Genomic DNA, 12555 nt, shown 5'->3' on the forward strand with positions numbered 1-12555 from the left:
ACACAAAAAACGTGCTGTTATATGCAGGAAGAACGCTACGAAAATATACATGGATTCAATAATAATATAAATTTAAAGAAAATTCATAAAATGTTAGACTAACCTTGATATTGATGTCTGGCAGGGAAAAATAAAGTCACTCTCTAATAATGATTCTGCAAATGAAAGAGAAAAACAGACACTTATAGTTACACTTACACATAGCAATGTCTGCACACACAATTGTTAAAATGCATTCACAAAACACACACACACACACACACACACACACACACACACACACTCTGCAAGGTGTCCATGTATCGTTCAGGTCATAAACCTGCCAAGCAGTTACTTAAGTGTATCATTAAGGCTGATGTAGCATATGTTAGAGTGATCATAGCTCAGAATACTGCAGCCAAATTTAGACGGGATAACTGTATTACCATACACTGGCCAGTGCAGTGTGGAGAAGCTTAGATTCATCTCTCAGAAAGGGACTCGCTCCACAAAATTACTACAGAGATTTAGATCAACAGAAACACAAACTAGCCTTTAGCTTTTTTTGGTTGTTGTTTTCTGCATTAGTAGAGTCTTCATTTTGATCCAATATTACTTTTTTACAAATTAAAATGTGAAATTTTTAAAAGTGCTAAAAATATTTAACTATAAAATACAGAAACAACAAGCAGCAACTATTTTTTTAATTATATTAACAATTAATTTTAAATCTACATTTTAAGCCTAATAAATAAATACAGATGCCCTCCTTTCTTTGTCTCACACTCTCACACACTCACAGTATTATTATTAATATATATGAGAACAAAATAATCAATTATAAAGTACAATTATAGAAATGTAAAACAATTTTATATATATATATTTATATATATATATATAAATTAATGATCTAATGGTCTAAAAACACCAAAAATCTCACGTCTTTAAAAAACTGCACTAGAGTAATATATAAAAAAAAAAAAAACATTAAAAATAATTTAGCTTTATTAATAGTTTGAAACTAAATCACGAATTGAAATAACACACACACACTTTCTCAAGGACTCTGTTACTAAACCTTTAGAAAATTAAATGCTGAATTTTCCCATGAAAAGCTGCTTCATTTAAAAACGTTCCTGAAATAAAAACACCTCATGAGCAACATATATTCTCTCTCTCTCTCTCACACACACACACACACACACACACACACACACACACAGTAAGACAAAAAGAAGTGTATCTGAAAGTAAAACAATCTGAGTGTGTTTCAGATCTCATTTCCCTTCTGCTTTGCTGCTATACAAATATACAAAGTTTTTTCAGGTCAAACTGCAGAACATTCATTGGTTTGTCTGGCTTCATCTTTAAAACTGACACTTCCATCATAGCTTTGGGTGCTCTCTCTGCTAATAACAATAATAATAAGTATTTAAAGTATGTCTGCTTGTGGTTTTCAAAAATGTATCATACCATTTTACTATAGGTGTGTCTGTGTCTGTGTGTGTGTGTGTGTGTGTGTGTGTGTGTGTGTGTGTGTGTGTGTGTGTGTGTGTGTGCGCCTCTGTATCATACTGAAATGCACCTGTGTGTGTATATTTGAGTCAGACTGTGTGGCCATCTGTAGTGCATTGTGTGTGTGTGTGTGTGTGTGTGTGTGTGTGTGTGTGTGTGTGTGTGTGTGTGTGTGTGTGTGTGTGTGTGAGTGAATACTCAGAGGAGGAGGCTGTGCCCTGCACTCCTTGAGAGAGGCGTGGGAACCCCATTCATCTTAGGAGCCAGGGTTCATTGTGGGGTACACTGCATCAAATGTGTCTGGGTCTTTGCCTGTGTGTGTGTGTGTGTGTGTGTGTGTGTGTGTGTGTGTGTGTGTGTGTGTGTGTGTGTGGTGTGATGGTCTTTATGTTTGTTTTTTGCATGTCTTTTACTTTTCTGATGTTCTCTAATGACAAAACTTTGATTACAAGCTCCCACATTAGATGTTACATTCAAGTTCTGAACAATAAATATTTATCTTCTAAAAGGAATCAGGGCACGAACTTTAAACGGTTCTTCAAAGATAGAAAAACAATGTTTGTCGCATCAAATCACTCAAACTACAATTCACAGACAGATTTGCACAGAATATGTGACGGTTATGAATTCCAAAAGCTTGCCAGGTTTGTTTTCCTCATCTTCATGAGATGAAATATTACTTATTAATAATAATAATAATAATAATAATAATAATAATATTAATAATAATAACAACAACACATTTTATTTATAAGCACCTTTCATGATACCCAAGGACACTTTACAGGAAGAAAACAAGACAAACCACAAAAAGCACAAACAAGAAAATAAATGACCAAAAGAACTAAAGCGAGTATTTGTAGGCCTGCCAAGACTTTGTGAATACGTATTGGATGATGTTTCGATTTCATGAAATAAACAGACCTAATAAATTTGGGCTTGTAAGTATAAAAAAGGTAAAAGAAAACCACTATACAATAATTTGGGATTTTTCCAAATGCCAAATGATAGTTTTCAAGTCCCAAAAAAACGTTAAAGGGCGTTTCTCTATTTAGGCTGGACTGCAACGCAATGCTGCCTCACACAAATATTTTGAATGGTACTGTATTTATAAGAAATGTCTGTTGATCAGAGTTACATGGATAATTTAGGGAAGTACAAAAATAAAATCTGAGCAGAAATGCAAAGACTATCACATCCTGTATCTGACTCGGCTGCAGTATTTACTGCTACACTTTGACAGCAAATGTGTGTCCAACAATCAACGGCTCCCTGTCCAAATGCTGGAGTATAACTCCCAATTTCACCTGACTGTGGGTCTCAAGAACAGGGATTGGTGCACTCAAGCGACGTCAGGATTTCCTGCCAGTGTGACAGTGATGGAGGAGTTTAAGCCAAGCTCAGTAGTGTGAGAGTGGCAGTTGAATAGGCCTGTCAAACGTAGGATGTAGGTGGGATGACTAGAGCTATCTGTGATGACTCACGCTGCCTCCACTCCTACCTTTTTGGTCATGGTCGACTCTGATGTGCTGAGGTGTTCAACATGGAGTGATATCGATAATGATTGTGTTAAGAAGAAAAAGGGGGGGGGGGGGAAGCAAGATTTTCAATTAGCGATCGCTTGAAAAACTGATTTATGGATGATAATTAAAAGATGCCAAGTTGGATGGCACTGATGAGGGGTGTGGCGCATTGAGTGTTTTAATTATGTGGAAAATTTGATATAATACAGATAAAATTAGAGCAGAAATTCATCCTCGGGGATGAGGCAGCTGTGATAATCATGTTAATGATAATAAAACCTTTCTATTTTCTTTAAAAAAAAAAGCACAGTGCTCCATTACGGTCAACGTACCTCCCCAAACGTGTGTGTTTAGACCACAATTTAATCAAACCATACTGAATAACCGAGCTAACGAGGGAAATGTTTAAAGACCTTGAAGTATTTTCTTTTAGAAAAACAAAACTTTAAAGTTTGCCCGCATTAATAAAGCATCATAAACGATATGTCCAAAAAGGCCTGTTCAAGCCATATTAAAGCTACGTGGGGCCACGTGTCAGCGCTGACCCATTTTCTAAGGTTTAACCTTAATAAAGAATAAAACATGCATATATTCATTAAGGTGAGGTTCAAATAGCAAAGCTCAATGTGAGTGGCACTTAATCGTTTTCTAATAGAGCTGAGAAAAGGAGAGAGAGAGAGAGAGAGACACTAAGACTGAGGGGGAAAGAGAAAGAGAGAGAGAGAGAGAGAGAGAGAGAGAGAGAGAGAGAGAGAGCGTTGTGGTGGGGCTTGGCCTTGTGTAGCAGGCCTTCCCTGGCCCTCAGCCCAACATTACAGCACTATTCCTTCTCGGCTCCCTCCAAAAAAGCGTTTCTCTCTGTGAAACACACAAAAGGCCGATCTGGAGTGCTAAAGTACAGGTGGGAATGCACCAGCGAAGAGATTCACTCGGTTTTCTCGAAATTTCAAAGCCCATGCCACGTTCCTAACCAGTTTGCCTATATTTAGTTAAGCCTCCTCTCACTGGATAGTCATGTAGCCCTGGAGGAAACAACACCCAGACACAACGTTCAAACACACAAACGTGGAGATCGGGTCAAACGATGCGCCTCTTCCCATTCGTTTTGTCTTCATCATTTTGACAAAAGAAAACCACTGCATGAGTGCATGCTCCGCACATGTAAGTATACATGCATCCGAACACACACACTTATCTCCACACCCACACACACTCTCTCTGACTTACCCACTGAGACTTTGAAGCAACTGGCCCACACCACAGCAATCAGCTATCCTGGATAAAGTGCCGAGATCTCTGCTGTGCTGGACCCATCGGTAGCTGCACACAGTATGTCCACATATCCTCTCTGTAGAGAAGGGCAGAGAAGGAGCTTGGATTCAGTCACACAGCTCTGCACTCCCTGCAAGAAGTAGGCGGGCACGCCAACGACAGACCCATTCAGAGTCCCAGAAAGTACCAGCCTCCGTGCCTGCCTCAGCGCCTTTTCTACATGTCTGTCTGCGCCTCTGCTTGGGATTTACCCCAATAATCTGTCTACTTCACCCCGAGCCTGTCTCTAAGAGTCGGGTAACCTCCCTAACCTGAGGTAACTGCTTTCTAATATTTACAAAACAGCTCCTCTTGCTCTTCCCTGTCTGCCACCTCCTAGTCTGAGACTGTCAGGGCCCGCCACAATGGAGAGGCCATGTGGGTTTCCCATGGAGTCGCGTGTTCCTCCCGTCTGCCAGTTAACAAGGCTTTGAATGAGGAATGTTAGCAAACAGAGCTGCTGAATGTCGGATGAATGCTAAGCCAGGCAGCCAGTCAGATCGCAGCACTGGCCCGGGCATATGAATAATGCAGAAGACTCGGCAGGGAGGAGAAGAGGCGATGCTCCACCTCCCTGTGCCCCTTCCCAACTCCACCCACCCCTCCTTCTTTTCCCCGCTCGAAACTCAAATGCCTTCACGGGAGCAAGAGAGCAGAGAGAGGGGGTAAAGAGAGAATTCAAGATCACTGCTGCTACTTACTCATGCAATTTAAAAAAAAAAAAAAAAAAACTGCAAAAGAATAGTTACACGTGCACACACATCTAATTACTACAAATCAGTTCTTGAAACATGCCACTTTTCCCACTGTCGTTGGGATCTATCTCACTCTTTTTCTTAGTTTTTTGTGCCTTTTGTTTGGAATTGGCACCTGTCCCAGAAAAAGCCCCATTGCTGCTCCGCCCTCCTGCTCCCCTTTCACTGGAGACTGCCCACGAGAGAGAGAGAGACAGAGAGAGAGACAGAGAGAGCAAGAGAGAGAGAGAACGTGAGGAAGAGAGGGTGGGGCAGAAAAACCAAAAAAAGAGGGACAGGTTTGGAGATGGAAAGGGTTAGGAAGGTAGAGGGCAAAGTAGATAAGAGCACAGGAAAACAATAAGGAATTCAATTTAAGACACATGCGCGAGAAACATCAAATCAAATAGCTGGCCAAACAGCATACAAGACAAACTGCAGCTTTCGCCATCAGATTCATCCACGAAAAAAGGAGGAATCGCGAGCACCCAAAAAATTCGCTCAAAACAACAAAAAAGAAAAAACCTTTGCACCAACACTAAGGCACAGGGCAAAATCGCCCAGTTCAGTCTACCTCTACTAACAACGGCGAGGCAAAATATGATTTTCAAAAAAAAGAAGAAGAAAAAAGAAAGCATGTGAAAACAGGGATCCAAAAAATGTCTTTGCAAATGGCGCAGCAATGTCGAAGTAGGAGTAAAGCAAAGCCACTTGTTGCATGATACTGAGGAACAGATCTTGCAGAGAGAAGTGAGAGCAGGCAGAGGGTTAAAATCCTGGGACTGGGAGTAGTAAAAAATCCCTCCCTCTTTTGGCACAGACTAGCTAAAGGGGAGGGCCTGCCTGTAGAAATAGCAGCAGAGCGTTTTTCCCCTCTCTTTTTTTTTTTTTCTTTTTCAGAGCTGCAGCGTCCTAGTCTACCCTCTCGCATGTGGCCTGGACCCAGGGAGAGAGGAGGAGGAGGAGGAGAGCAATGGATAGAAAAAGAAGCTAGAGCAGAGAGAGAGAGGGGAGGGGGCGAGAGAGGAAGGGGAGAAGAGCTGTGAGTGGAGGAGAAAGAGCTCAGCTGATGATGAAACGGGGATGTGTGGGAGTGCGTGCGCACTACGCGTTTTCATCACAGCCCCCGGTATGACGTGCGCATGCACGAGGCAGGGTGGGGAGGGAGCTGAGCTCGGGTGGGGGGTGTTGGGGGCACGGTGCACTTCTGCTGAGGACGAGAGTCACAGCAAACACTCACAAATGATTAAAGGATTCTGGGACAATTCGCAACAGCTAACTTTGAGACTGGAGGGAAAGATTAATAGTGTATCTTTTCTTTGCAGAGCTGCTGGGGCTTTCAGTTTAATATCAGCCACTTGGCTTTGACCCACACGTCTTTATCATAAAACTCCCAGCTGGCACGGAAGCAATGGCGTTCCCCTAATGAAGGCCAAAAGTGTCAGGTATGATCAGTGCTGAATATCGTTTTGATTGCTGCTTGTTTCTGCTCAATCATTAATACATGGGAAAGCTACATCAACTGTTTTGGCACGCAATCAAAACCAGATAAGCACCTGGGTGCGACTGCCCCGCCATGATTGCAGCAGTGAACCACGCTGTAAAATCTTGTAATATTTACCGCAATGCGCCCGCCATGTGCCATTACTAGGCCACCCTCGCCTTGCTGCGAACTGCAGCAACAGCAGCCGGTCCTGCGTGCGAATAAGTAGAGGAGAAATGTCGGGCAGTAACCGAACGATAAAATGGACTCTGTTGATGACTCTGCTCATGTCCAACACCCTCCTTCCCCCTCCGCCTCCCCCTCAGTGTCCAGCCTATTCTGTCTCCCACCCTTTCTTGTCCTTTCAGTAGCACTGTTCTAGCCTACAGTAATAAACAGCCCTGCTCTGAACAGCTAGTGTTAATTTAAGCCTGCATGAGAAGGATCTTTTTTTTTTTTTTTTTAATGTTTTTGTGCCAGATACCACCCCTGCTGTCTCCCTCTCTCCCCTCTTCTCATGCACACCTACCAACCTCTGCATCAGCATGCTGAAGGTTATTCACACCCGTCCGGTTTCCACCCGACTTCCCTCCTCAAAAACTTTTCTGAGCAGCCAAATTGTTGTAATGCCCTGTAACTGTTTGCAACAGATTCCCCCATGGCAAAAAAACCCCCCAACTTCCTCTTTTCTGGACACCATTCCCCTCCCCTCTAGTCTTCTCTTTCCCAAAAGAAACCCAGAACTCAGCACAGGCAAATTTTTCCCCTTTTCTCTCCCCATAGTAGCAGCCGTACAAAAGAGAGGGGGGGAAAAGGGGAAATTGTCCAACAAAACGACAGATCTCACATCATGGAACACAGCTAGCTAGACTCGATGTCAATCTGTCTTTATGCTCACAGAGTCTAAAGAGGAATAACATGAATTTAAACAAATGAAAGGTGGGAAAACCTCCTTAAATCCAGAGTTCTTCAATGTGCACGTTTTGTTTTGTCTTTTTAAACAGGCAAGAAGTAGATGCAAAAACAAACGAGTATGAGCAACAGAGGAGCAAACTAATATGGCTGCTTGGCTACTCACTCTTAGTCTTGGAGACTGAAATAAAAGGCGTTGCGCTGCCGTGCGTGCACATTTCTACCTCACAGGATGGGTTTGGAGAAAGAAAGAGGGAGAAAGAAAGCGAATGAGCGCACTTGTCTTGCCTAACTCTCCTCACCTTTCCATAGAATCAAATAAAAACTAATCTTCCCTGTGTTGTGAGTACTACTGCTGCACCATCCGCATTTCAATGATGCACAATGCGCAAACTCATGAAAAATGAGGAGCGAGATTACTCCGGAGGTTCAACATGAGGCAACTGATCATTCAAATGCACTTAATCCAAAAAAAATAAATAAATTAAAAAAACTCCGTTGTGGGTCTTGATGAGCAAAGTCCGGTCGAGCACCAAGCACTGATCAGACTGTGACGTCACATCTCGCCACGTCTTTGAACCAATTGCTATGGCTGAGAACATAAAACACCACTACAGCTGCCTGCTGATTATATATCAAAAACACTATTGTAGACAAATCTGTGTTTCATCTGGAATTTGAAGAGTCCCCTTGCTCTTCATCTTCTATCTGAGACACTGTTACTGCAAGTCAGTTGTTTACCATCTAACATGTGGCAGGAATTCAAAAAACTTGGCAGAGCCTGTTGCACCGTACGTCTCGGAGAGTTCATTTGAGGATACAGCTCTGGTTTTGGCTCAGCTGCCAACTTCTGACACTGTAGCCCTCTGCACGGCCTCGCCCCTGCAGGAGTGGCCTGCGTAATGCTGCCATTGATGAAACTCCAATATTAACAACTCTTTTATGACATCTCCACGAGTCTACAACCACTTTTTTTTTTTTTTTTTTTTTTTTTTTAATCAGCTCCCTTCACTGCCTTGTTAAAACTCAACTGTATTCTGCCTTACAACACATTTAATGTCAGGGTGTAAACATTTCACATGCATGCAAGTCATAAATGCTTCATATTTTGGGTGTAGGTAAAAAGAGAAGCCACAGAGTTTGTGCTTTAGCACACAATCTTTCAAGTCTGCAAATAAATAAATAAATAAATAATTCAAACAGATGCAAAAGGAAAATCGAATACAAACATTATCAAACAACCCCACCACAATAAAAGCGACAATGCATGTGTCACAGCAGTAACACAGCAGTCCATGACTCAGTCAAAATGACTTACAACTCTTTGAGGAGCTCAAACAACAGAGTTGTTGATTCAGTGGTCTTATCGGACCCCCAGCGCCTTCACATCTTCATGAATCATCCTACAAATCTACTGCAACAAACCAACTAATCAACACACTGCATAAAATTTATAGCACATTGACACGGCTCGGTGCTGCACTGCCCTGGAGCAACACACACACTCACACACGGTGAAAGTAAGCCACAATATTTTTAATACTCACTCTCACCAACTTTACAGTGCCATATAAATATAGACAAATCGCAACATGAACTGCAATTAAATAGCTAACAAGTAGTTGAGAGAAATTATAGCAGATTAGCTATCAAACTGAAATTAATCATTAAGAACAGCAATAACTAGATAAATAAATCTATTATCCACTTCTTCTTAAAATACTTTTTCCTTTAGTGTATTACTTTTAGCTGTTAGCAGTGAATGAATGGTGTTAAGTAGAACCACCTGGGAATGATCTACTTGCACTTAAAAATTTTTTTAAACAGTAGGTATTTTTTTGCAAGTCAAAGATGTTCTCCTGAATGGGAATTTTTTTTTCTTTTTTTTACAAAACATCCACGTTTTATTGTAAACCTATGAGTTATAGCTGTCTACACATTCACACTCTAGCGAACTTAAACACACTTCCCTTCTTTCTTCCGTGGCTGGTGCGGCGGGCCCGCTGCCTCTACAAGGTGGTCTGCAGAGGGGCCCCTCAGCAGCACGCGCCTCAACAACTTCTCTATTACACCCATGACCCCTAAGGTCAGACTCTTAAGGGTTCTGAACAAAGGCCACGACCCCGGGGTCAGAAGTGTAACGCCAGGGGCAGGTCGGGGCCCCACGGCAAAGGGAGCGTGCTGTTTGCTTTGAAAGGTAAGGATCACTAACACAGAGGCCTAATAAGGATTAAGGGGCCATCCCCATTGGGATGTCACTTTGGGGCCTCAAACATCAGTCTCTATTAACCTATGTGACCCCCAGCAGTCATTATAAGGCTACAGGTCACAGTCACTTGCGCTGCACATCTGTAAAACCTAACACCACATGCAACCTTTAACTTGAGCGCTACTGATTATTGTTCTGAGAGATAAACACCTTCTCAAATAGGACTCGGCCCTTCTTCTGAGAAGCTTTGCCTGTGCAGGCAGCTTTTAACCTGCTGGCAGATTTCAGTCAGATTTTGTAGAAAAGGTGTTTTAAGGTGAAAAGCAGTTTTTCACCATCAGGTCACCTGGCGCAGGAATCAAACACAAGCCTGCCGGGTCATCCAAAAAAAAAAAAAATGTAACATATAACTGAAAATCATGTGAATGCAACAGAATTATTTTTTTTCGCCTTACGCAAAGTGGGCAGAGAGCGCTCGGTAAAACTTTAATAAAAGCAGGTGGGCCAGAACTGAGGGAGAAAAATCACAAAATGGAGGACAGGAGGAGACAAGATGGTGGCCCGAGTGATGCAGCCACTCGCACACTCTTTGTGACGTGGCAAATCGCCATGAAAGCGTTAGATATTGTGCCGTTTACCTCTATATGAAGGAACTTTTTCATTTATTTATTTTTTTGAAGAAATGTGAAAACAGAAACCTACAGAGGCTTCAGCCTGCAGGATGAAGGTCTGAATTCCTTTAGTCACTCTGGGACCCACAGTTACAAGATTTAATCCTGTGCTGTGCGTCCCGACCAGCGAAAGTGGAGACGAGAATAACATACACGTTTCATAAAGATCGATTGATTCACATCAGATTTAAAAATTGCTTTCTTAATGCTCAAATGAAGTATTTCAGTTACTCCAAAATGTTTATAATATAAATGATCTTTAATTATTTACTGTTACAATGAAGCAAAGAGGAAACTAATGAATCATTAATTTTTTCATAATATATCTAAGAGTGACTTTAAGCGGGCAGTATTTGTAAAACAGGAAAAAATAAACTGAACAGAAAGACACACACACACACACACACACACACACACTAATTTTGATATACTGCATTATTCAGTGTTATTTAAAAGTAAAAACCTAAAATACATTGTGAATAATTTCTATGGGAACCAATAACATCAGAATTCACTCCGGTCAACAAGAAAATCAGGTAAGTTCAGGGATCTTTTTTCAGCTCTGGTTTAAAAAAATAATAAATAAATAAATAATAACTGCTTGAATTTAAGGATTAATTTGAAAAGTGACTACAGTTAAATTTCAATTCTACATTTACAGGTTACATGTCAACACTTCTTCCCCGAAATGACCCCCGCAAAAGGAAAAACTTTTATTCTGAAAAGATTCTGTACATTTCATTCATTCATAAAATAGTAATAATTTCAGTTGTTATGCATTCTGCTAAACGCAATTTTATAGTAAATTTAACTCTAACCTATTTCAGAAAATCAACTTTGCACAGAGAAATTTACAAAAGTTGAAAGTATGGTGCATTTCCTCTTAAGTTTTTTTGTAGCAGTAATTTATTTAAAAAGTATTATCATTGTTTTAAAAAAAAGGAGACGCCCATTTTATAAACTATTAGAATTTTAGTTTCAGTTAACCCTTTCAAATGAACACATTTCTCTCTAAACCTGTGAAATTAAAAGTGGAGAGAGAAGGCTGTTATTCTGAATGCCACCAAACACTGAAAACTTTAAATCTGTCTACATATTGATACCAAAGTGGGAGAGAAAAAAAAAAAAGAAGAGTAATTAATAAGGAACTGAGCAGCAACATTCATGTACAGTATCATCTGAGTTTTAAATGTGTGATTAGAAAATGTTCTTTCAAAAGCACATTATTAAAAATTCATCGGATCACAATAATACACGTTTTTAATTATTTCATATGAAAACTATAAGTAATAAATATCCACATATATTTCTGTATTTCTTTACTCTATAAAAATTATTTTTTTTAAGGAAAACTCTTACTTTATAAAACACAGGAGGGTAAAGCAACAGACAGCAGCTCTAAGACAAACAAGAAGCCAGAAAGGACCCCCCCCCCCCCCCCAAAAAAAAAACCACATTCTTCGACTGCAGTTCACGCTTATTGGGGGCACAAACCGAGCACTTCGATTCTGATGCATTTCTTTGATAATCATTAAGCCACTCACCTCTGAAAAACGAGCTTCTCTGTGAGGAGGGAGCCTATTCGGCCACATAGCAGAGCAAAGGTTGGAAAAGAGGAGAGAGGGAACGGACCTGCGCCCGCTAAAGACGAGTGTCCTAAACAGCTTTTAAAACAGTCAAACAGACAATAAATTGCAAGCAGGCAGCACTTTGACAGCTTCTCCTTTTAGCGGCTCTTCTTCATTAAAGTTAAGACAGACCTTTGGGAGACTCACTGTCCTACTTTCAGTTAACCATTAGACTCCCTTCTCTAGGTCATTTTGCAACTGTCTGGTTTATTAGAAAAGTTTGGTTTCTAATTTAGCTAACAGAGTACACTGCCCGTCTTGAGAAGTTTTTAAAAAAATCTAATTAATATTTTTTCAGGGGGACAAAGAAATGTCACTGTGATCCTTGACGCAAAAAATAATAACTGTGTGGACTATGGCAAAATTAAACTTAGAGCAAAAGTACATTTAAATAAGCTCAAGCACGCCCTTGGTAGCTTCGACTTATTTAAGCTTGCATTACATAGGTTTTCTCTGTGAGCTAGTCACACATTTAGCAGTGCAGGTGTCACAGAAAGAAGCTGCTCTGAATGCAAAGTCAAGAGCTCTCAAGGTTATAACATTTTGGTTCGAACATTCGTCATTTTAGATCATACTTGGATATAACC

The 12555-nt window shown here is 40.7% G+C and overlaps 1 long non-coding RNA gene across 3 annotated transcripts in view; it reads right to left on the reverse strand.

Annotated features, from left to right (window-relative positions):
• LOC115773166 (uncharacterized) overlaps positions 1–12555 on the reverse strand; it is a 30858-nt gene that overhangs the window by 2634 nt on the left and 15669 nt on the right. For all 3 annotated transcript variants that reach the window (XR_004019089.1, XR_004019088.1, XR_004019087.1), the window contains 2 exons: positions 4248–4368; positions 104–155 (listed from right to left, as the gene is read on the reverse strand). This is a non-coding gene — a long non-coding RNA (uncharacterized LOC115773166). The remainder of the gene's footprint in view (positions 1–103; positions 156–4247; positions 4369–12555) is intronic.

The sequence above is a fragment of the Archocentrus centrarchus genome, chromosome 23, assembly GCF_007364275.1.
Source record: "Archocentrus centrarchus isolate MPI-CPG fArcCen1 chromosome 23, fArcCen1, whole genome shotgun sequence".
Taxonomy (NCBI): domain Eukaryota; kingdom Metazoa; phylum Chordata; class Actinopteri; order Cichliformes; family Cichlidae; genus Archocentrus; species Archocentrus centrarchus.